General features: G+C 38.2%; 1 protein-coding gene and 1 long non-coding RNA gene across 2 annotated transcripts in view; both read right to left on the reverse strand.

Moving 5' to 3' along the window:
• The window catches only part of LOC139978049 (uncharacterized), a 294882-nt gene that overhangs the window by 59994 nt on the left and 209116 nt on the right, over window positions 1-25772 (reverse strand). The window lies entirely within an intron of this gene.
• LOC139977431 (uncharacterized) lies at window positions 11721-16805 on the reverse strand. The gene is made up of 3 exons (XR_011796535.1): window positions 16212-16805; window positions 13933-14032; window positions 11721-11927 (listed from the first exon to the last, which is right to left on the reverse strand). It is a non-coding gene; the product is annotated as an uncharacterized lncRNA (long non-coding RNA).

Consider the following 25772-nt stretch of genomic DNA (forward strand, 5'->3'; position numbering starts at 1 on the left):
ATTCTCCGTTTATCTGCAAATTAGCAAGGCCCGGAAAGGGTCATTTCCTGCAATCTAGGGAGTATCTTTATCCAAAATTTTTCTGTACGCTCCGCGCCAACCTGTGGTGGCGCTCCGCTTAGATAGTGTTGAAAGCGCCCCTACAGACCATTCTTGCCCCCCCCCCTTACCAATACCCCAAGCTCCGCCACTGCCCTTACTACACTCAAAAACGTCTTTGCGAGTACACTACGAGTAATAGCTACTCTCTTAAAGCACCATCGAATATACAAAATTACAATGTTTTTACAGACTTTTACGTGCAATCTGAGAAATTGCAGACTTGAGACCCATATTTTAGGGCTAGGTATTCGCAGCATAAAACACTCGGGAAGTGCCGTTTCCGGCCATCTGGAGGTTTGAAAAAACCCAAAATTTTCTTGTACGCTCCGCGCCAACCAATGGTGGCGCTCCGCTTAGATAGTCTCCATACATTAGCCCCCCCCCCCAATAATTTTTCCGTTCCGCCGCACCTGTCCCCCAGGACGGCGATTCGTGGCATGGACCAGCATTTGCCTTCTCAAGACTTGGGAGCTATGTAAATGTATGAGCATGAGGATTTACAGTTTAACACAATTTTGCAGTTACAGGCTGGTTGTAAGAAATTTATAACCTATGAGAAATAAAATTTCTTGAGAAAGATGATCCCAACATTGTTTTATAAATATTTTAGAAAATTACACCTGGGAAACATTTTTTTAGAAGTAAATTAACATCACCATTGTACACTTTTGTCGCACCAAATTGCATCTGAGGGCATTCAGCAATAGAAAATTTTACAAAGGGGAGGGGGCCCCCTCCCCTTACACCCCTCCCCCATATCACTCTAATGCCACTTTGGCCCCTCCCAAACAAAGGTCCTGGATCCGCCAGTGAGTAGGGTACACCCAAACTGTAATACCTCAGTTAACTTGATGGGTAAATTATATATAAATAGATGGCGCTGTACAATGATAAGTGCTTACAATCCCCAACTGAAAATCCAACTTTGATAAGCGTACAGTTTCATGTCTGGATATCGCTGCATCTGTATGTATATGTGACGAGTGACGTCACGCTGCCCAGACAACCGGGAACTTGAATTTAAGAAAGATTGAGAACGATGCAGAGAATTGGTTTGCAACTTGCTTCGACATTGTTATAAATGTAAATATGCACTGTCACATTTCATTTTGTGATTTTAGAGTGTTACAAATACAACATTGGAAATAATTTGCCTTACGACACATAGGATAGAAGTTTTAGAGCAAACATCGTGGATTATACCACAAAAGAACGTAGATGGCATGACAATTTTTTAAAAACTTGACGCAATCCGTTTTATCCTGTACGAAGAATTAAAAATATATTATATTACGATAGTGTACGTAACGAAATATTAATTACATGTAAGTTTTAATCCGTTGCAACGGTAAATCAATTGATAATATCTCAGACTATATGGACTTATGTCCTGTGCATTTGTAACATACCAATATTATGTAACTGATTGAGTTACTACGAAGCTAAACTGCATTTGAATACATAACTCGATAGGCACGTATACGGTTAAAGTATCACTGCATAATCTTCCGTCATTTCTTTCTCACGATCGGTTAAGTTTAAGGGACACTGAATTCTACACTATGACACTTGATCCTGTTGTTCAGGCATGTTGTTTGTTGCTATGGGCATGCTCTGCCTCTAGAATATTCATAATGCTACATTACTAATGACGTCATCTCTTTGCCATCGTAACCCTCCACGCAAGTACCGCGTCATGATGCCAGTCAGAGGTATATACACCGGTGTTGGGGAACTATCGCCTCTCACCCCGTTCCAATAACACGATTCACTATTGTTTCTGCGTAACATTGCGTTAACCAGTTATATCCATATCGTTACTACGTTCTATGTATCCGTTCAAGTTGCCACTGAAGGATCTTTAAGTAAATTCGTTACTTTCTGGCTTCATCTTAATATGTCATCACTTCTTATACGGAATGGACTTTTCTTTTTTCATACTGACATTCATCCAGTGAACTGAAGTGGATCTCGTTATAACAAGTATAAGTATTCTTGGATGAACTTTTAATCATTTATTCATTCCTCGTCGCGCCTTCTGAGGAAGAGCTGTCTATCGGGGATCATCGCCGCTACACCATCGAGGTCATCGACTCCAAACCCAGTCTTCATATATATGTTTTTCTTTCTATCAAGCGTCTTAAGTTGAATGTACTCTTTGTTATTCACTCATGTATACCATTCACCCTTATTATCCATATTATTTGTAGGAGATAGAAATATTAATATTCAAAATACCATACGAAACCTCGTCCATCTTTTCTTTTAGGCGTTGGCCACCCTTGGAAACTGTTTCTAAAGGAATACGAAATATTTATTTGTCGTTTCTGTAACACATAATATCGAAGTGCGTTCATTAGATTAGATATAGTTACACATAGCACTCTAAAACATTATTTGTTGCGATTTTAAAGTTAAGCAAGTGTTACAAAAAAAGAGTATATTACTGACTGAATTGAATGCCCTTGTTGCAACACGGAAAGTGTAAAGCATATGTCAAAGGTTCACACACTCGAAAATCCATATCTTGAGGAAACGTTGTCGATCGATGCCAATAAAAGGAGCAGTGGGGGAAGTGGGACTCAGTGGGGGCTCAGAAGGGGCAACAATTGGATGTTCCCGCTAAGCTGAACAATTGCTTGTGGATCAATAAACAGTACAGTAGGTGCGATACGAGTGACTTTATCTTTAGAATATAAAAGTTGAACCATGTCACTGTTAATGATCTTGTTGATTCTAATTGATGTGATTAGTTAATTCAAACTATAATTGATTGAGAAATAAATTGTCCTGTACTATATCAACTCATAACGGGTTGAGCAGTATGGTTTTCGAATAAATGGTTGATCTTAATCGTAGGTTTCTTTGGAGTAAATACAACTAAATAAGATTATGGAAACATAACAGGTGTACGAGGAGGTATGCAGGGCACCGTAGGTAGGGATGCATTTTGCACAAAAGTTGATTTTTCTCCTGTTCATGTCACGATTAGCTTGCACATCAATCCTAAAAAAAGAATTGATGTCTCAGTATATAAGTATATGATTAGATACCCAAAGATGCAGAAGAAAAATCACACACATCATATGTGGCAGTATATATATATATATATATATATATATATATATATATATATATATATATATATACATACACTGCCACATATGATCACAGATAAAACGCAAATGAAAACAACCAAGAACGCAAACGTCAATAGTCTGCGCTATAAACGTGCGTATGAACAGTGGACTTTGACACTCTGCTAAAGTGAGGCAAAGTTTCAGACACAAAGGTTCAGACCTTGGAAGAAACTAAAGAAGGGTTATTTTCTAACATTTATTTTCACTTTGAGTCTGCATGGCTCATCAGTTAGGTAATGGATAGGCCGAGGAATAAAACGTTTACTTACCTAACCACTTATGGCCTCTAGTTCTTTCGTTTTTATCTCAAAATGAGAAACTTGGTGCCTCTTCCTATGATAATTGTCATAAGTCACGAAATATGTTTGGTTATGCTAATTTTACATCTTGTTTCGCACCGCTGTAAGTTACAACAAAAAAAATCCATTCTACTCTTTATAGGGGATGAGGAGGATGAGGGGGTGAGGGAGTGAGTGATGGTTAGGAGGCGTATGTCATCCGTAGTGTTAATCAGAGGACCATCTCCAAAAACTTGGAAACGAAATCAGCGTGTATGTTGCAACAATGGACAAACAGAAATATACACACCGTTGACCCTCTATTCTGGTTTGTTGAGCGGTTGGGGTTCCTTACCTTTCGTGGATCATAAAATTTGCTAGCATCCTTCACAAACAAATACTAGTAAGATGAACAAAGATGAATGAGATACGTTCCGATTTGCTTTTCAGACTCATTCCATTTACTGACATGTATCTTGTGCTTTCAAATCGCTACGAGAGATCAAGAAAGATATGGAACTCTTCGAGGACTCCGAAGCAGTTGCCTTGGACCACAGAGAGAGGATCACATTTACTTCCAGCCAATAACAGGGTATCTTCTCCTAATCGGAAATACTTCGCTCCTACACCTCTGAATATACAATCGTAAAGTTACAACAAATTGCCAAGTGCTCGTGTATACGTTATAACACCCTCCAACTCTTTAGCTGCCCCACCTTCCTCCCACTTTTGTTGTGTTTTTAGGCCTCCTGGAAATAGCGGACCTTTAGCAGTGGCCTGATGTTTCCATGTATAAGGAGGAATACATTTCGGTTTAGGCTACAAGTCTACAATGAGTTTAAAGAAAGAAAGTCGAAATTATGGAATAATGGATCTTTGAAACACAATAATCAAGCAATTTCTGTATAAGGGTATGCTGGTTGTGATAATATTAAGGTACGGACGGAACCAGCTGTTTTATAATCAATGGCAACATATTAATTATTTCACTCTGAATGGCAATTCAATTACCCATTGTAATGCATTGACCATTATTACACTAAATATATTACAAGTGAAGCAAATTTGGAGGAAAATGGATGAGTAGGGTTTTGTAACTTTATGGACAGGACGTGTAAAACTTGAATACAAACCTATCGACAAGAAGAAAACTAAAAATACAGCAAATTGACAAATAAACAACGTATAAGTTGAGATGTCACCATGGTAATCGCATCATTTAACTTATGCGACCCGGTGTCATAATTCTATGCTGCAGGAGTTTTGCCGCCAGGAGATCATTACTTGGAAAAATATATGGTAATCACTTGAATACACTGATCTGTATATTATATGACTCGAAGCTATAAAGAAAACCTAAAAACCAGAGTAGACTCTGAGTTTTAATCAAAAATAGTCAATATTGTCTCACTTATTATAACACTGAAAGGTTTACACTGAACAGCTTTCGAAAGTACTTTCCAGTTCCCTTTTGAACCATCAAGTATTCCAAAATTCAGAATTTTTTTCACTTTATAGACAATAACATCTTCACTATTAAAAAAAAAACGATGTGCGTGTTTACACAAAAAAATTGGCAATTGACCTTTTGGCTTTGATAATGTTTTTAAAAGAATCATAAGATGCTATTTGCAATTAACTGATGAACATAATAGGTTTTGTCCTTTGAAAAACACGTTTTTGCTTGAATACTTGTTTAACACTACAACTAGCATTTGGGTGGCACTCGGGTGAGGCACGAATTTTTGGGAGGGCACGTGCACGCGACATTCTGTCAGGGAGCAAACATTAACTCCAAGCATATTCCCGTGGCAAACAAAGTTACCCTGGTCATAAGACAATATTCCACACTGTTAGTTTAACACCCAATGTCAATATCTTGGCCCTTACTTGAGATATGGTTTATTGCATGTTCGCTTTTTTGACATGCTTTATCAGCGATTCTTACAAGGATCTATACTTCTGCGAATGCATATATGCCATAACCATATTTCTTACAATATTTTATACACAATACAAAAGACATATAGTCCAGACAATAGCAGTTCTTCTATAATCAAGTACTATTTGAGAGGTATTCAAAACAGTTGAACATTTTAGGCAATGTGCTATAAAAACAATTATTTCAATTTTACAGGTGATTCACACAAATACAATTAAACCAAGTGTCCCTTCAACAGACAGGTTACCACTCAAGATAAACTGTCCAACATCTTTCATTGTGACTGCTACTGTGAGTCAGCTATGTTCACCAGCAAGTAATTCAGACCTGTCAATTAGATCCTCTGCCGCATTGCCGATGCCGTGATGACCATGAACAACTTAGCATGTGTAGTTTCCAGATAACTGCCATAGGCAAGCTCTTCTATCACTTAAACATTGACACTGAGTTTCAATGCGCAAAAAATTAACATTATTTTCAATCGCATGACCAGCATGCGTCTAATATCATAGAAGAAGTATTAGTTTCTTAAGCATTTGAAAGCACACGGAAGGACAATAGACTAGATTCTCTGATATTTGCTATGCTTCTTGTTCTGTTTGTCGTCTCAGCAATCGTCGGAACAATGAAGCACACCTTCGAATGCTTTGACGTTGGTCTGAAGTATGTTAATAGTAATATATGGAACATATATTTAACCAACATAAAGCTGAATTAGTGCGGTTTCAAATTGTGAAAACGTTGGAACGATAACTTTGTTCTGAATGGTCAAACATTAGGAATGTAATCCTTCAAGTCATAGTGATGACTGTGAGAGAAGCATACAAAGTATAATTTTTTCGTGTTACGTTGCACTGTAGTATATGCTATATACATATACGAAAGTCTCGCAAATAATACCAAAATCATGAGAATTCTGCAACCAGAGAAGTAAATCATTTCAGAGATGTCGAGGCTCATGCTGGGCAGAGAAATGTTAGGGAAACAATATTGAGATGAATTTATCTAGGCATAAGTATGAACGAAAGATATATCGACCTTAACTTCTGACTATTCTTCGTGTGAATGTATTTATCGCCACATAATATCTTCAAGCATTTATCCATGTAAAAAAAAACGTAGGTGGATTTTGCACTGGCTGGTGTGTAAAGTTATATCTCGTATTCCCTCAGTGATATGCTACAACTTACGCAGTTACCTCTTAGCAGGTTACATACTAGATGGATGCCCAAACTGGAGGTTCAGGGCTGAACAGATATTTGGAACCCTTCAACAAGTATTTTCTTGAACATATGGATGGATGTGTTTCCCTTTCATCTTCCTTAAGGGGTGTATTAGCCTACCGGTTTATCACTTCGAAATTGGTGCGCTGCTCGGTACAAGAATTCTTCTTTGTCGCAAAAGATGCTAGTCTCGTGCAAGACGTCAAATTTATCGTTTGTTTCAAGGCCTCATCACCTCCAGTTAGGTCACTGAGCCGGTAACAATTTACGCTCAAGTCCACCCTGCCTTCGTTCCTTCAATCGCGTTGTTTTTCATTCTGCCCTCTACAAGTCTTGGTGTGTGGGTGTTACTTACCATACATATAGAGTGGTTGTATTGGAGGTTTTTAATTTGAGATGTATCCTGATTGGGGAAGTGATTTGTAATTTACGCAAATATACGTCATCACTTTGTGAATTTTTTGGCTATGGTTTTTTTAATGTATGACAAGATAGTAGCAATAAAATTCAATTGATGGTTAGAGGACCGCTATCTCAATTTACATAATTTGAGAGCGAACAACTCAAAACATAGTTGAATGTGTGAACGGAATGAATGAATGTATGGATGGATATATAAATGAATGAACAAGCAAACAAATAAATAAATAAATAGATGGATGGATGGATGGATAAAATAATTCTGTTCCTGTCGGGGTTTCCTTCATATTTGTGAAATGTTTGCATAGCTGTCAAAGTTCTTTACCGTAAGGTTAATCGGTAAATGCAACACATATGTAAAACTTTCTCACTCTGTTTATAGCTGATTTATTGGCATAAAAGAAAAGAAATACATTTGCAGCACAAATGCCCTGATGACATTTTTCAGTTTGCTGTTGGCAAATGCAATTACAACATCCCTGAAAATATCTACGTAGTACAAACTGCTATATCATTGAACTATCAAACTGTAAACGAGAGTCTAAATTTACATAATTCATCTGGATAAAATCAATTATTTCAGAAAAAAAGTAACTGCAAAATCTGTGTTAGCAATGACGGCACAAAATAAAACTAAACTACTCAAACGGACAGGTGTTGACTTGTTACTGCACATTGTAATTATACGCACAATTATACCACCCTCGTTCCATGAGAAAAGCAAACATCTTCTCTCTAAACTGTATTTATTATTTATCATTTTATTATATTCCATATGTGACAGGCTGTCATAGACAGTGATTTTCCGAACAATACTTGTTGGCCATCCGTTTTGGTTGATAACCCCAATCAAGTGTGACATTTTCCAATTAGAGATATAGGCTAAGAGTGGGGTAAGGTTTAATTTGTCTTGACCTTATTTTTAGGCCGCAACGGCTCAGATGGGATATCATATTGTCAATTTTAGGACTATCAAGCGATTTGAGCGATTCAACTTAGATTGTGGTGAATACGCTTGCTGTGCGAAATCGAACTACTATATGGGTGGCTGTTGCTATACCTAATTTCACTACACTATGATACTACCAGGCTATAGTCAGGTGGCTTAGCAACAATTTCTAGGCTTAACGTTACCGGCCGGACAAAAGTACCAAATTTGGCATGGAGTTTCTTTTCGACCTATCTATTGATTTTATCCGTGGAACCCACTTGATCGGCTCCGATTTTCCAAGATGGCGACCAAAATCCAAGATGGCCGCAAGAAAAAAAGGAAATGTCATATATCTGGCTGTAAAAATCGGAGATGAACAAATGAGTGGTCAATTTAGGTGTTTCCGGGGTCACTGAAACAGATGATGATCATGGCATGTTGCTTGAGTAACCCACTTCCAAGATGGCGGCCAAAATCTAAGATGGCCGCCAGAAAAAAAAGGAATTGTCATATATCTGGCTGTAAAAATCAGAAATGAACAAACGAGGGGTCAATTCAGGTGTTTCCGAGCTCACTGGAACAGATGATGGTCATGGCATGTTGTTTGGGCCATCCACTTTCAAGATGGCGGCCAGAATCCAAGATGGCCTCCTGGAAAAAAGGAAATTTCATATATATTTATTCCCCAGACACCCTGTGCCCTTTACTGATCGGGACCATCAAACCGTCCGTCTTCAAACGTGTAAATGAAACCGGGCTAGCACCCTGACTATATGTTATGACTGGTATTCTAATTGTTTCATTTTGGCTCAGGAAGTCACTTAGGACTTATTTGGGAACTTTAAAGGTGGGATCGCTCGTAATTTCCTCGTTAATTCTGTCCTTCAGACCAACCGATTCAAAAATAATATCAATACTACCCTCTACCGGTTCGTCGCTGTTGTTTCGTAATTTCTCAGCAATCCTGTATTTACGGCTAGTAAGCAATAAACGGGTTTGGTTACCTGAAGCGGTGGCCTTGGCGAAATTCCTGCATAGTTTCTTGTCTGTAGCAGTGTCATTACAGGGAGTTATGGAAAAACTCCCTGGTCAGTAGTATGCGGTAAATTATTACGTCGCGTTTTCGTGTGTGTTGTGTTATACAAAACTCTGTGGTTTGTTTTACGTTCATAACTTTTCACAACTAGTGGGCTGTAGTAGCTGTACAGTATAGATGTAATAGTTTGACCAGGGAGCTGCTACTCTAGCGGTTCCCTGCTTTTTACTCTTTTAGGCCCACATAGTGAACAGTCGAAGTCCGAACTGTTCGGATGCCCTGGTTTCGTAGTTGATTCACTGATTTGGAAAGCTCTGCATGCTTTATGCTATATCGAATATCAGAAGTTTAGCCTATAGAAGTACAGTACTATTTTACTGTAAAAAAACAGTGTATTCCAAACCTTTACAGATGCGCCAGTCTTGTACTAACCTGAGTAAAGTATTTGAAATATTGCAACCTTAGTTGCGAGCCGACATTCTTTCACAGCTCAAGAAACTTATAGTGAAGTTTATGTCTGATACATTGACTCGTGTCACAAAAAGGACAGACGCGAATGAGTGAAAAAATTGACTGAAGTGATTACAACATTGGGTATCAAACGTATGGTCAAGTCCGTCATATGTGAACAATTGGTATTTCAGCCAATTGAGGTATTAATTACACATAGACACAGTCACAACTTACATTGTGTTTTATATATAAATTTTAGTTATATATCAGGAGGATTTTATGTCATAAACCATATATAGATAAATATGTATATTTAATTATTTTTGGACTCCTGACAACGGGCCCTTTAGGCGATCACAGAACACTTGCCCTAGCTGCACCCCATCCTCATTACCGGTGCACGTAAACCCTGTCCTTGTACCCCTTTGACCCGAATTAAAAATAACGAAATTTCAACGGAAAAGGGAACAAAAATACGTTGCCATAAGGGGCGGCTCCACCCTCTTTAGAAAGGATTGGCAAAAAGGGAATAAGTACATGAACAATAAATTAAAAGTTATTTCCATTGAAAAGTGACTCGCTGAACATCTGCAGTCAAAGCAAACAACTTTTTTTCTTCTAAATCACGTCAGTTTATTGCTTTCCAGCGTACTGTACTCCAGTATTGATTTTCCTGCCTCTTGTTCCGAACGGCTCCCAAAGAAATGCCAGGTCGGCAACGGGTTGGGGGTGGGTTACCCAGCCCCACCATGGGGCGCCTCATCACGACTGACTCGAATTACAACTCGAAACTATAACTCAAATTGGATTGAATTTAAAAAAAGAAAAAAAAGCTGTCTGCATGGCTCATACTTATCTATACTATTGTGTGACCATATAGGCGTACAGGCTCTAGTCAACCAGGAGGGACACTGGGGGGGGGGAGCTTTTTTTTCTTGCCACAGAAAATTAAACATTGCCCGGAAGTTCCTAGCACGATTAATTCATTTCAAACTTCGACGACAATGAAGGACAAAGAGAACCATATAGGCCTATGCCTGACTATAAGATCATTTAACCATCACGAACAACTCCGAATAATCTTCCATTTGCCGATTCATAACACTGGGAAGTAAGGGGTGGGGGGGGGGTGGGGCTTTCCATTTGATCCGCAAGTATAGTGAACGGTCACCACAACAAAGGTGTATAGCTTGGGACTAGCATGGGGAGACTTGTCAACCTTGTGAACATTTTTTAGGGGGGTAAGATGTAAGGGGGGGGGGAGTCGGCAAACTAAAACATACAGGGTAAACAGAGGGAAGGAAAGAGGTCAAAAAAGAAAGAGTGAAAGACAGATGAAGGGATGGAGGAAGAAAGTAAAGAAAATGTGGAGATGGAGGTTAGGGGTAGAGATAGATATGATATGAAATACAGAGAAAAGAAAACCAAGAGCAGAAAATGGAGATCACTGGGATACTGTCAAATACACAAGAAGAATATACAATCTCAATACTGGAATTAAATAATGCACCACATAAATACAGCTTATGACATCAAGAAATCAAAGGGGAAGGATATAATGTTTCAAGGATGCTGGAAAATAAGACACAACAGAAGATAATCATGGTTTCTGATCTATTAGGCTTCTTCTCCCTACTGCTACAAGGATGTAAGAGACCACAGGGACTCACACAACTCTTTAAGTTGTGATGACCTCTGACCCTTACTATGCCTAACTGTTATGTTGCCAGAAAATAAATACACCAGTGCATGAGAGGAGGTGAGAGACAGGACTGATTGATCATGTCTATAGGGGTGTTTAATATACATGTGATTCAAGAAGATAGATGTAAAATGTAGCATTGTTTGAACACTTCAAAGGGGACCCCTTCCCCACCCCCCACACCCTCCCCACGTTCAAATCATATCCCCTCATGCCTCCTGGCAACAGATATGAACACCAGTATAAATAAACCGATACAGATATTTATACCCGCTGTGTGTGTAGGCCTATATACAATAATACAAAGCTGGCCATTCTCTGATTGTTACTCCTTGATTGAATTTCCCCAACCTTGCCCACCTTGACTTAGAGGGTGGCCAAGCTTCTGATTCACAGTCATAGCTACTATCGAACAAAATGGACGAAAGCAATTTATCTCAATCTGGTGATGCAGAGGTATCAATAGCTGCTAATCCAACGTGAATGTCGCACAACCTGTCAATAAAATTCTTGGAAAAGTGCTTGCCCCTGCCATATGTATGATCACTTTTGTTCAGGATCATGTAAATGTGGCAATGTGTATTATTATGGTCTGAGGTTTCTCTCCCATGCTGCTCCATATCTAATCCTACTGGTGACATTGGACAGAACATGGCAGATGGCTTCTTGAGAGGTGTTGAAGTAACTGGGTCAGAAGTATCTGTAAAGATTACATAAAACATTTGTTACTAGATTGCAAGTATCCTGCTATACAGTAGCTACTATGGCTGTGACTAAAAATATACTTTTGTTTAGAACTTATCACACTTTCGCAGCACTGGAAACTGATATTTCAATTTAAATGGTGTCATTGAGTTTAGAGGACATTGAAGTAGGAGATATTGAAGTTACAAGTATGTTGGTGAAACCAAGACCACCCTCAATAAGCAGTTCTAGTCACAGGTCAATACAATGAAAATGGAGACTCCAGTAGGGGAACACTTTCAGTTCCCCAATCATACCATTAAAGTAAGACATGTCCCAACAGGTAACTAAATTCGTAGACTAACCATCTCAGACATAGTACACCACAGCAGAGATAGAGAGAGTGGACGGAATGCCTTAGCACCATTCAACTGAATGGGCTCAATATACAAGAAGGACATGACTAACTTACACAGGCGTAGGAGGCGGGGGGCTGGGGGGGGGGGGGGCTGCAGCCCCCAACTAAAATTTTTGGTGAAAATTCGGGAAATATGCTGAGAATTTTTCGGGCACCTACTTAAAAAAAGAATAATATGCAGTGTGTTTTGCACATTTTTGGGTGAAAATTCGGGCAATATGCTGAGAATTTTTCGGGCACCTACTGAAAAAGGATAATTTTCAGTGTGTTTTTCACATTTTTTGGTGAAAATTCGGGCAAAATGCTGAGAATTTTTCGGGCACCTACTGAAAGAAGAATAATTTGCAATGTGTTTTCCACTTTTTTCGGTGAAAATTCCGGCAATATGCTGAGAATTTTTCGGGCACCTACTTAAAAAAAGAATAATATGCAGTGTGTTTTGCACATTTTTGGGTGAAAATTCGGGCAATATGCTGAGAATTTTTCGGGCACCTACTGAAAAAGGATAATTTTCAGTGTGTTTTTCACATTTTTTGGTGAAAATTCGGGCAAAATGCTGAGAATTTTTCGGGCACCTACTGAAAGAAGAATAATTTGCAATGTGTTTTCCACTTTTTTCGGTGAAAATTCCGGCAATATGCTGAGAATTTTTCGGGCACCTACTTAAAAAAAGAATAATATGCAGTGTGTTTTGCACATTTTTGGGTGAAAATTTGGGCAATATGCTGAGAATTTTTCAGGCACCTACTGAAAAAAGAATAATTTGCAGTGTGTTTTTCACATTTTTTGGTGAAAATTCGGGCAATATGCTGAAAATTTTTCGGGCACCTACTGAAAGAAGAATAATTTGCAATGTGTTTTTCACTTTTTGTGGTGAAAATTCGGCAATAAGTTGAGAATTTTTTGGGCACCTACTGCAAGAAGAATATTTTGCAATGTGTTTTTCAATGTTTAAACTTATATTGTTATGATCATTTTTGTTTTACAGTTTCCCCAATAATTTTAACCAATATGGAAGGCTAATAAGACGCAAAATGATTGTATGTTATTGGCATGTGATGTAATAACCGATGAATGCCTATATGATATGCACAACAACATGTTTTTCGGGCAAGTCGTTTCAGCCCCCCACAAATCAAATGAGGCTCCTACGCCTATGCTAACTTAATCCTGCTCCATCTCTGTATTCTGCCATAGTTCATTCCCCCTCTCTCCTTTCTTAATCCTCGCTTTGTACTCCACAGTTTATCTAAATACCTCTGCTTTCCCTGACTCCTTTTTTTCAATACACCATTAACTTCTTTCTTTGTGTTCACCATGTCCTCTCTGTACCAGGCTCTATTGTGCCTCTTGAATTTCCTGTTACTAGTCAGTTTGCCTCTAAAGAAGATCCTCATAATATCAGGCCCACTGACTTCTATATAAATTCTCATACACATGTACGCTTTTTAGTGGATGAGCAATATGCTACCATTTTTTTCTTTTCTTTAGGAATTTAATGAGAATGAAATTGTATTATTTTTCTGATCACATCAGATCAGATATAAGATTAGCACTGCTCTTCCAGTCTGTTATTCATGCAAGGATAAACATATAAATTTACCTTCTCCTTTCTGAGTGTCAACTGATCTTTCTGTGGTGACAGCTGCTGAGAATGCCTCTGTTTGACTTTCGGCATCCTTCTGGAAAGATGCATTTAACACCTGTTCAATGAAACAAAAAAATTGTCCAGAAATCATATAACTGAAATAGTAATTTTACTGTACACCCCAAGCTTAATTGTATGCGTAATGAATCTGGTAATGACCAAATCATTACAAACAAACATGTTTTTATCATACCTACCCAAGAAAAAATATGAAAGAGAAAAGTAACAAACAAACACTTTGGCAGATTTCAATAATAACATATTGTTAACCCACAATGATTTAAACCCAGATAAGGATGATATATTCTTTCATACTCTTCTTCAACATATCCTAAAACCGTGGTACCTTTCAAGAAAATTGTGAGGATAATTTTGTGTTGCCCAACTGCTTGCTCAACAACCTGAGCTCACATGTCAATGTACAATTTACTATGTAAACTTCCTGTCTAAGTGAACTGATTGGTTTCATATCACTAAAAGATGTCCAGTCTTTTGATCAAAGTTTGATGTACACTCATTATTTACCTACTGTGTAAACTTCCTGTTTATGTGAGCAGTTGGTTTCATGAGTGAGAATTGAGATGCTAGCTTACTCCATGACATAAGCCCACCATTGTGAAAAATTCCTGTTTACATGCATAGCTAGTTTTCAGACTACCATTAACGCTAGATTACTCTCCACAAGAGATAGTTACGGTCACCAAATGTAATAGATTATAATTTTTGAACACTAAACATCAGATCATTTAGGGCTCTTAAAATGCAATCTGGATTTGGTTGCTAGGCGGGGCCGTATCCTAGCAACCAAAAAGTTTTCCATTTTTTTGTGCCCAATTTCATCCTTTGAGACATATTGCAAGACACCATATCAATTTCAGGCAATTCTGAGAGGGTGGGCATGGAGGCCACTGTTGATTTGGCATGGATGGACCCATATATAAGAATATGATAACTTATCACAACATTATAGCATTAGGCCTACACAAAAAAACTGGTACTTTCTTACCTCCAGGCATGGCAATATAAAGGTTTATGTAATAATATGTTCCCTCAATTTGTGAGGCTAATTTACCTTAGTTCTTGCATAGCAGTTGGGTTCCTTCAAAAATCCCAAACGCAGAAATGTACACATGATTGAGTCAGTAGATAACATATACACCCCGTTGCCCAAATGAACCATTAAAACTTGATTGCGTATATGCTGGCTGTGGCTGACCTTAGAAAAACCTAAGGTATAGTTGCATATGTAGCGGTGTGAAAACATGTGAATCAGTTAGGAGTGATTCTAAAGTATTTATGTAGATGCATTATTTTTATAGGAAAAACTGCAGGTCCATGTGGTTGTACGTGTACAGCACAGTAGGCAAAATTACAAAAGTTACAAAATTAGGGGATGCAGTTAATTTGAACACTAAATTCAGATACTTATTACAATAGGCCTTAGTTCTATATATGCCTAGTTAATTATGACTGGGCAAAGATGAGGCTTCAAACTTCTTTCTTTTTTTCAAATGCTTTTTCACAAGAATATCTTCTTCAAACAAGGACAGCTGATAACAATTTAGAACCTGGAGGGGGTGGGGATGAACATATCACCTAGGCCTAGTGGTTAGAAAATATATTTCCATCAATTTGTTGAGGCAAAAACAGTTTACTTTTTGGTGATGAGAAGGCCCAGCTTTCCATTGCATAAATATGAGTCAGTCTTCTTTAGAAAGGATACTTTCATTTTTAACTGTATACAGTATCTTCATGACAAGCATTCACAAACAGTGATGATGCTGACTCAGTAATACAACTTACTGCTACTTTGTGCTAGGATAAGTATGATAAGGTTAGCATACGCTAGGCCCATTGGAAAAATAATGAATGATAGGACTAGTTACATAGCCTAGGCATATCAAATCATGTATGTTACAAATACAGTAGCATACTAGGCACTGCGAAGTTCGAACACCTAAGCCTTAAAATACCCCAAAACTCCTATATCTTCATTTTATTGACAAATATATACGTACATACTTGCACACAGGTCATTTTGGAGAGGAAATAACTGTAGCTTCGTAGTTTTTAGTGATATTGGCTTTTGCTTGTAGGTTATCATGGTGAAATCGTGTATTTCTTAGGGGTGTCCGAACTTGACAGTATTCTGTACTTCGCAGTACTGATAGGCTATACATGTAACCTAAGACAACTACCCTATACAGTTTTAGCCTAGCTTAGCAAATCATTACCTTTTTGTGTGATCCTGAAGCAAATGTCCTGCGAAATATACGTTGCTCACAGAAGTCAAATCATGGACATGTTTGTAGAATTCTTTCTCCATTTGCCAGCTTACATAGGAACGTAGAAGATAGATCTTCGTGGCATCTCTTCGTCGCTGTTGTTCCTTTGCACTGCTGTTTTTGTCAGGTCCATGCAACAAAGGCCTTCCTCCACTTAAACCTAACCTACGCTCGTTCCAGGACAAGGTCGTTTTATTTCGCCCGATTCTTCTTGCCCTGATCCTTTTCCCATGATTGTCACAATACTCTAATCGAATGTATTTGGACGAAAATCGTACAGTATTCTTTACTCAAAAGGCACACAAACAACAAACTATCGAGGACGAAAGTCCTATGCGGTAAACAGTACAGTAAACTGAAATGCTGTGTTATAACATTATGTGTGCAATGGGTACGGGCTTGTTGCGCATACGCTTGCCTGTGCTATTCACTGATCTAAATTTGCCACCGAGGTCACGTGATTAATAGGGGTCCCAGTAAACCTCGCTGAAACCTCGATAATGCCAGCGCCCTCAAAAAAAAAAGTCTACGAGCGATATCGCCTTTAAGGTGTGATCGACCGTTGATAGACGATGTCGCAAAGCCCGTAATAATATGGGAGTTACGAGTGTCATGTAAGACTGATTACATCGAGTAAACTATATAATAGGGTAACTTGAGGGAAAACCGACCAGATGTGAATACCGACTCATTGAGAGATTTTGTACGATTGTGCACCCTTCATAAACACAACGTCAATTGTGCGAACAACACACGCTAAGTCAGGTCACTAGTCATCTGAGGTATTTAAGTCGTTCTTTTCGAACCTGTACTCCAGGGCTTTTGTCCGGCCAGTAACGTTAAAGTTGTTAAGCCACGTGACTACTATTGTCACATAAGCCACGTGACTACTATTGTCACATGCAGGATATCCGATATTTATGTTTGTGTTTATATGGCTGATCACGCAAGCACTATTCACTTTCGTTCGGTGGATATTCTTTGCTAACACGAAGCAAAGCGATAGTTCTATGTTGAAAGAACTCTGAACTTGAATGAACCGCCACTGCAGTATATCAGAGTTTAATGTTTGACTCCTTTATCGTGCATACCCCAGCGCGTGTACTACTGTTTCTCATGCGTCGCGTCCCTTTACAATCAGTTTTAATACGTGCGAATGTACACGAATTGTTAACACAGCATACAGTGACTGTGCCTTAAAGAAGGCAATGTGTATCCATTGTAATACAATTGGATATTACACTGACGATAACTGGTAAAGCACATGTTCCAAACTGAAGGAATTCTTAGTGACAACAGTATTGTTGATACGTTAGGTAAGTGATAAACTAGACTGCCATTCCATTTTCTTGACATGAATTAATGATATCGCTTACAATAATTAATAAGTCGTATAAGTATTGTGTTGTTATCTATGAATCGATAAATTGAATATTGAACAACGGACCCAATGTCGGATATCCGTTATCATGGGCGGCGATAATATCCCCCCAATATTTGTTGGCATAGTATTTTTAAGCATAGGTTTAGTATTTTTTTTATTGACATCGCTAGTAATTTCAAAATAGAAACTGCTTAGATGCAACTTACAAGGCATAGGAAGTGCCATTTCCAGCGATCTGGGAGGCATTTTCGGCCAAAATTTTCTTTTGCGCTTCGCGCCAACTAGTCAGGTGGCTTAGCAACAGTTTTCAGGAATAACGTTACCGGCCGGACAAAAGTACCAAATTTGGCATGGAGTTTCTTTTCGACCTATCTATAGATTTTATCCGTGGAACCCACTTGATCGGCTCCGATTTTCCAAGATGGCGGCCAAAATCCAAGATGGCCGCCAGAAGAAAAAAGGAAATGTCATATATCTGGCTGTAAAAATCGGAGATGAACAAATGAGGGATCAATTAAGGTGTCAATTAAGTGAGTTAGTTGTTAGGTGTGGGGTGTTTGTGTGGTTGTTACATAATATGGGTTTCTGGGGATTTTTTCTGTTTGTGGTTTGGAGTTGGCTTTTTGGTGTGTTTGCAGTGATTTGTTGTTTTGGTTCTGTTGGCCTTTGGGTCCGTGTCCTTTTCACGTCACGTTAAACGCTACGTTATATACATATGTGGGTAGTGGGCATTTCTGTTTGTGGGTTTCAGTTGGGTTTTTGGTGGTTGTTATACAGACTGGGATTGTTTTTGGTTCTGTTGCCCTTTGGTCCTTGTCCGTGTTCTTTGCACGTAAAAAGCACACACGCAAATGCAGCAAGGCAACTCTGCCTTGCACATCTCTTTGTCGGTGCACATGTTCATCTAAATAGTGTACATCGACTGTGAACTGTCTGGTAAAGAAACATCGTATTGAAACATTGTAGACAGAATTCCCGAATACTTCCAGTAAGTACTTAAAGCCCAAATATCGAAGTTTGAGTTTCAAACTCATTTCGTTTTTGTGTTACCTAAATTAAATATCCGGGTCCGTTGACGTCAAGAGGGGAACGAAATGAATGTCGCAATTGAGTTTACACAGTAATTGCTGACTTTTCGTTCCTCCATAGGTGAACAGTTCAAGTTAATGTTTTCTTCAAAGTCAATGAATGCTTGCATCTACATATTCTTCAAACTTATGTGACTTTTCATTCAAATCAGATTCGCCATTCTTAAGTGGCAGAGTTTTGAAAATGTAAATTTTGCATTATCCTTTGCTTCCCCCCTCGACGTCACAAAAACACTACGTAATAGTAAATCTGTCTAACTTTCACAATACATCGACTAAAAGTCAGTCTGGTGGTTGGATTTTCAATACTAATCAGAAGGAATCAGAATCTTGAAAGTCAAGTCTACACTTCCACTGACCTTTAACAGTGACAACAAGTGTATTTTCTGTTATATTGGCGGCCATCTTGGAAATGGGTTATCCGAGCAACGTGTCATGACCATCATCTGTTTCGGTGATCCCGGAAACACCTGAATTGACTCCTCATTTGTTCATTTCTGATTTTTACAGCCAGATATATGGCATTTCCTTTTTTTCTCGCAGCCATCTTGGATTTTGGCCGCCATCTTGGAAATGGGTGGTCCAAGCAACAGGCCATGACCATCATCTGTTTCAGTAAACCCTGGGAACACCTGAATTAAACCCTCATTTGTTCATTTCTGATTTTTACAGCCAGATATATGGCATTTCCTTTTTTTTTCTGGCGGCCATCTTGGATTTTGGCCGCCATCCTGAAAAATCTGAACCGATTCAGTGGGTTCCACGGATAAAATCAATAGATAGGTCGAAAAGAAACTCCATGCCAAATTTGGTACTTTTGTCCGGCCAGTAACGTTAAATTTACTAAGCCACCTGACTAAACGTACTGTGGCGCTGCGCTTAGAAAGTCTGGGTACAAGCTCTGCCCCTCCCTTGGCAAATTCCTCGCAAGGCGCCTGTCTAACCGTGTTACTATTCGTTATTTTATATGACATGAAGTAGTTTTTACTCTTTTTTTTCCGAAATGAATAGCTAGACGGACCGCATCCGTAATGAAATTTGGTTTGCCGATAAAAAAGGAAATAGGGCTGTAGCAAACATATATATATATATATATCTATATATATATATATATATATATATATATATATATATATATATATATATATATATATATATATATACATATATATATACATATATATATATATATATATATATATATATATATATATATATATATATATATATATATATATATATATATATACATATATATATATATATATATATATCTATATATATATACATATACATATACATATACATATATATATATATATATATATATATATATATATATATATATATATATATATATATATATATATATATATATATATATATATGATACATTAAATAATGCGTGGGAGTATTTATCCAAATCATATGTGGCGGTGGCTGAAACTTCATCCAACACATGCTGCATGAGGAAAATAACTCTTCGTGGTCGTTTCTGTGGCCTGTGACCGTACAGCATGTTGTCACTCATGATTATGATCATAATGTCTGTACATCCCTTGTGTATTAGTGTAAGTACGTACAATCAGATATATGATCCACATCGATATGGGTTCACTGGGTTTTAATTTGGCTGTTTCCTACAAGATTTCTAACCACAGGTTCGTAGCCAAGGGGGAGGGGATGCGAAAGGTGGACACCGCACCTCTCCTTCGAGCATATGTTTTCGGTATTTTTTATGATATCGAAGTTTTAGTTAGGGGGATAAATACGAGGAGAACCGGTCTTAAATTTGATTTGAGACTAATGATGACGTCATCGAGGAGGCTGAGCGGACCGAGGCGATAGCCGAGGTCGCTGCCCTTCTCGATGACGTCATCATTCATAAATGACCCTAACAAATGTTAGAAATCGGCAATTTTTCGCTATTTTTTGCTGATCTGGTTTTAATTCTCTTTATGCCTCCCTTGATCTTTTTCCTGAATGACGTAATAGTCACCTCATGTAAAACAGCATTTTCTTCCCACGAACATTAAGCGTGAAAAAATACGAATGAAGCAGTGTCGTTTGTTCTTAAATTTTGGTGGTTTAATCAATTGAAACACTACAAAATGGAGGGAAAAGACAATTAAATAAGAACAGATGAACAAATTTCTAAAATTAACATTTTAAAACTTTTTTTTGACCTACCAGGTCAAATTGCGAAATAAACATATGCTGAGTTGTGTGTGTTCTGAAAAGTCCGTAAACGCTACAACAGTAAGGCTAGCAAGTAGCAACGTTGCATGTTGCTAACATTCTTTTGAGTAGAACTCTTCTATCCCTGGTCGGTAGATGAACCGTTCAAATAAACGTTTACTGGGCCTGAGAATGTGCAGTTTTTGAAGAGATTCCGAGCCCCATTGTTCGACAGGTTTGGATTTGTAGTAACCGCAGTGTTATTGCGAGTCTGAAAGATCGCTAGGTCTAGTCCCTGGTCAGTCATGTCGTTACTGCTAGTAGTAGTAGTGCTTACGTTATTGTTAGGCTTAGCGACAAGGTTCTTCTGTTATAGTGTCAACATTGGACGTTTTACGCTTCGGTTCTTCGTTGAAGCACCTCGAAAAGGTTGCTGACATTGACTCTAGCTCAAAATTAAGCTCAAAATTAATCCCTTAGTCATTTCATGATCCTCGAAGTATTTAGCTGGATGATAAGAAGTACGTACAGTGTGTATTGAGACTAGGTGTGTGTGAAAACATATACAGTGCTACTGCTGTAACTAATTGCAAGTAGGATATATATACTGTACTGTATTTGCAGTTTCGAACATTTCTTTGCCCATAAACATATTTGCACATACTCATGGCAACGTTACACCATGTCTTCATTACTTTTAATGATGACTTCATGATTGCCACGGCAACAAACCAGTGTTTGTCTAACATTTCGATCCTAAAGCAATTCTCCTCTCTATACACTCGACCAGTCTCGAATCGCATTCGAGACTGGTCCAGTATACAGAAAGTTGGTTTAGGCATTTATGAATAGCCGTTATAAGAGGTTTTAATATTTGTACACCAATAAATTAACTGTGTTTGAATTTTCGAAAATTCTTTAACCGAAATTGTTCATCATACTTCCCTCTACTCGTGCAATTTTGACAGGTCTGTTAGGGGTTGAAGGGGTTTTTTCTATATTGGTTGTCCATAAGATGAAATTTTGTGCAACATTATGGGTGTTTTTTGAAGTGAATTTATTATTCAAATTCTGAACAAATAATGAGCTTAAAACCTTGAAAAGTGGGGCTGACTGGTATTGTGGGCGTTACGTAGAATTATCAACAAAAGCAATAGTCTACAGGAGATGCGATGAGGTCGAACATGATCGGTGACTGGTGACAACATTGAAAAAGTTTATTATTGAAGAAAAAAAAAAACTATTAGGAAAAATTTGGTACTGAGGCAAAAGTGTACATCTGGTTGGTCATTGTCAAGCCCGAGAAGAGCCATTTCCGGTGATCTGGGGGGCTATCAAAACCAGAAATTTTCTTGTACGCTGCGCGTGACCCTGAATGTGATGTGACCCTTAGTATTGTATGTAAGTTGCATGCTGTGGCTGGTGATAGAATTGGATTCAGCAACGTGGTAGCTGCCTATAATACATCTCGAAGAACGATCACATTTGAAAGTACCATGCTGAATGGGTGTAGGTTTAGAAGTTAGAGGTGGAACAGCAGCACGCACAAGGTCTCGTAGGTTGCGTGGTCGCCTGTATGCGATGGTGGCTCGTTGGAGTCTATCTAAAGTGAGGAGAATGTTGTGGCTGTAAGAGGTGATTTGCTGACGAGGAGGAAGATTTGGGTAGAATGTAACAACCAGGGGGAGCTTGTTGTCGCAATCTCGTCCCTTTATGTCTTTCAAAGTAGATGATCTGAATGGCTTGACGTACCTTTCTGGCACTATGGCGACTGGCAGTAAGGTGTTTTTCCAAAGCACCTGTATCGGGCAAATGAAAGAGGAATTGTTAGAGCAAATGCAAAAAAGACGAAGTGCTTGACTGTAACAATTCCAGACTTACAGTGACGGGGATGTCAGCTGGAAGAATGGAGATACTAGTGTGTCTGTGGGCTTGGTGTATCAGTCTGTAGAGAGAGAACCATGCTCATTGTGAACAGTCACATCGAGAAAATTAACCTGTTGGTGAGAGTAATCAGAGGTGAATTAGATGGTGCTGTGCAAATAATTGATGTGATTGATGAATGTGAGCAGGTTAACCTCATCACTGGTCCAAACGAAGAAGGTGTCATCAATGTAGCGCCATCAGATGAGAGGACGGCAGGGAGCTGTACTGAGCATGCATTCGTCAAGGCTAGACATAAACAGGCAAGCAAAGGAAGGAGCCATCCTGGTACCCATGGCAGTTCCATGTATTTGAAGGTAATGCTTGTCCATGAACGTAAAGTTGTTTTTGGTGAGAACCTGTTGCATTAGAAATTTTATGTCAGATGTCAGAAAAACTTTTCTCTTCCTTCCAGACCTGTGACGTACGGAGCAATCGACCATGATCAATGGTAAGAGAGACAGAGATTCATGTTCATGTTAATTAGTAACGGTCATTTATGCACAGGGAAGGCGGTGTTACTATATAAAAAAGAAATAACAGTATTATACTTTGATTCTCATCACGGAGGAAAGATTTATAACTGATGTGTAAAGAACAGGAAACGAAGATAAACCAGTTACAAATTTATATCTCGATATGATGATAGCACTGTTCTCAATGTCAAGTTTAGTTGCGGCCTAAATTTATTCCTTCCACACACAGTCAATGAAAAGCTTAACAAAGAAACTGCTAGACTTTATAATACTACAAGATTTAGTCCGATGATGTGGTGTGTTAGAAGACTCACACAATATTCGAATATATCTTTAAAAAATCATCTGTCAACACCCCCCCCCCCCCCACAACAGATGCTTACTGATTATTTTATTTCACTCTGCTGATGTGCAGATTATAATTCGTTACTAGTTCAAAAAGTATCAGAGAAGCTTTGTTTTAATGTTAAGTAAATCCTTAGTTGTCTTCACAAAATCAATTTTCACAGGTTATTGACTGTGAAAGGAAGTGAAAAAAAAAACACATTTTAAAAGTCTCTTGTATTGTTGCATAAGGAAAGTAATGTATTAACATCACTCAATGCCATATAACGATTCAACAGTGTTACCGTAGTGTAACAATTTGCTCTACACACAAAGGGCTAACTCTATAAATGTATACTCAAATCTCCCATATCTTTACTGTGCGGGGGAGGGGAGTATGGCAAGCCGTTTTAACATTTACCTCGCAATTAGACTTAAGTCGAATACATTTCACTTAAGTGGAATACATTCTACTTAAGTGAAATGGAATTCCACTTAAGTGAAATGTATTCCACTTAAGTGGAATTCAATTTCACTTAAGTAGAAATGGACATTTCTATTTCACTTAAGTGGAAATGCATTCCACTTAAGTGGAATTGTATTTCACTTAAGTGGAATACATTTCCACTTGAGTGGAATTGTATTCCACTTAAGCTAAATAGCCCATCTATTTCACTTAAGTGGAATACAATTCCACTTAAGTGGAATGCATTTCCACTTAAGTAAAATACAATTCCACTTAAGTAGAATACAATTTCACTTAAGTGGAATAACATCTTTTGGGCGTCAATTTCACTTAAGTGGAATTCTATTCTGCTTAAGTAAAATACAATTCCACTTCAGTGGAAATGTTGATATGTGGCTTACATATAAATACAATTTAGGGTAATGTTCGTCGTAACGCATTCAATTGCTCATCACATATGATGATTGAGTCGATCCTCGTTGCACGTGTACATCATGGCTTCGGCTAATCATTCACATCTAACATTGCTGGAATGCGATCAAATAATTGTTGTTGTTAGAGAAAGAATTCGAAGTGTTGTTTCCTCACTTGCACAGGGGAACAATCAGTATGATGCACAACAGATGCGACTTACATCTTGTTTAAGTAACATAGGCAGAATTCGTAACTTTTTAGATAGTGAAACTTTTGACGAAATAAAAGATTCCATCCAAAACCCAAAATCCACAAAAAGTAAAATGTTTTCTTGCCCTTGTCAATGCGTTTTCGGCTGTAGCCCCAACCACTTATAATGTATTTGCCATGGCTTTATTTTGGTAATGGTATTCGTCAGGTACCAGGTCAGGTACGTACGTACACACCTTGCACGGATGTTAAGTGCTAGCTGGATCCCGATGGACAGCCGATATTCATTGTGCACATATCGACACCACGTACGTACGTACACGTATCGCGGCAAGTTGTTTATAATGGCGCGCAAAGGCATGGGCAAAGTTTGGCGGTAAATGTACTAGCCAATCACATTCCACTTAAGTGGAATAGACTAGTCAATCACATTCCACTTAAGTGAAATAGACTATCCAATCACATTTCACTTAAGTGGAATGCATTTCCACTTAAGTGGAATTGTATTCCACTTAAGTAGAATACAACTCCACTTAAGTGAAATGCATTTCCACTTAAGTGGAATGCAATTCCACTTAAGTGAAATAGAATTTAGCTTAAGTAAAATGCAGTGACAAGTTGATGAATTCAGCTTAAGTAAAATACAATTAAGCTTAAGTGTAATGCTATTCCACTTAAGTGAAATAGAATTCCACTTAAGTTAAATAGTATTCTGCTTAAGTGAATTGAATTCCACTTAAGTGAAATGTATTCGACTTAAGTCGAATTGCGAGGTAAATGTTAAAACGGCTTGCCATAGGAGAGGGGGTAAGCAATATGCTGCTTTGTGGGGTAATCAAAATGTATCCCTTTTTTTACACTAAATTGATCCAACAACGATGTTCTGTGTTCTATCTTTGAATACTTCCCTCTTTTCCCTACTTGTCATCTTATCGTCCATGGTATCCATCTGATCATCTCAGTAAGAAGTTTATCATTATGACGTCACACAATTTGTTTTGATTGGCTTAAGACTATTCTGTTTTCCCTGTAAAGCTGATGTACGTA

The sequence above is a fragment of the Apostichopus japonicus genome, chromosome 12 (assembly GCF_037975245.1).
Source record: "Apostichopus japonicus isolate 1M-3 chromosome 12, ASM3797524v1, whole genome shotgun sequence".
Lineage (NCBI taxonomy): Eukaryota > Metazoa > Echinodermata > Holothuroidea > Aspidochirotida > Stichopodidae > Apostichopus > Apostichopus japonicus.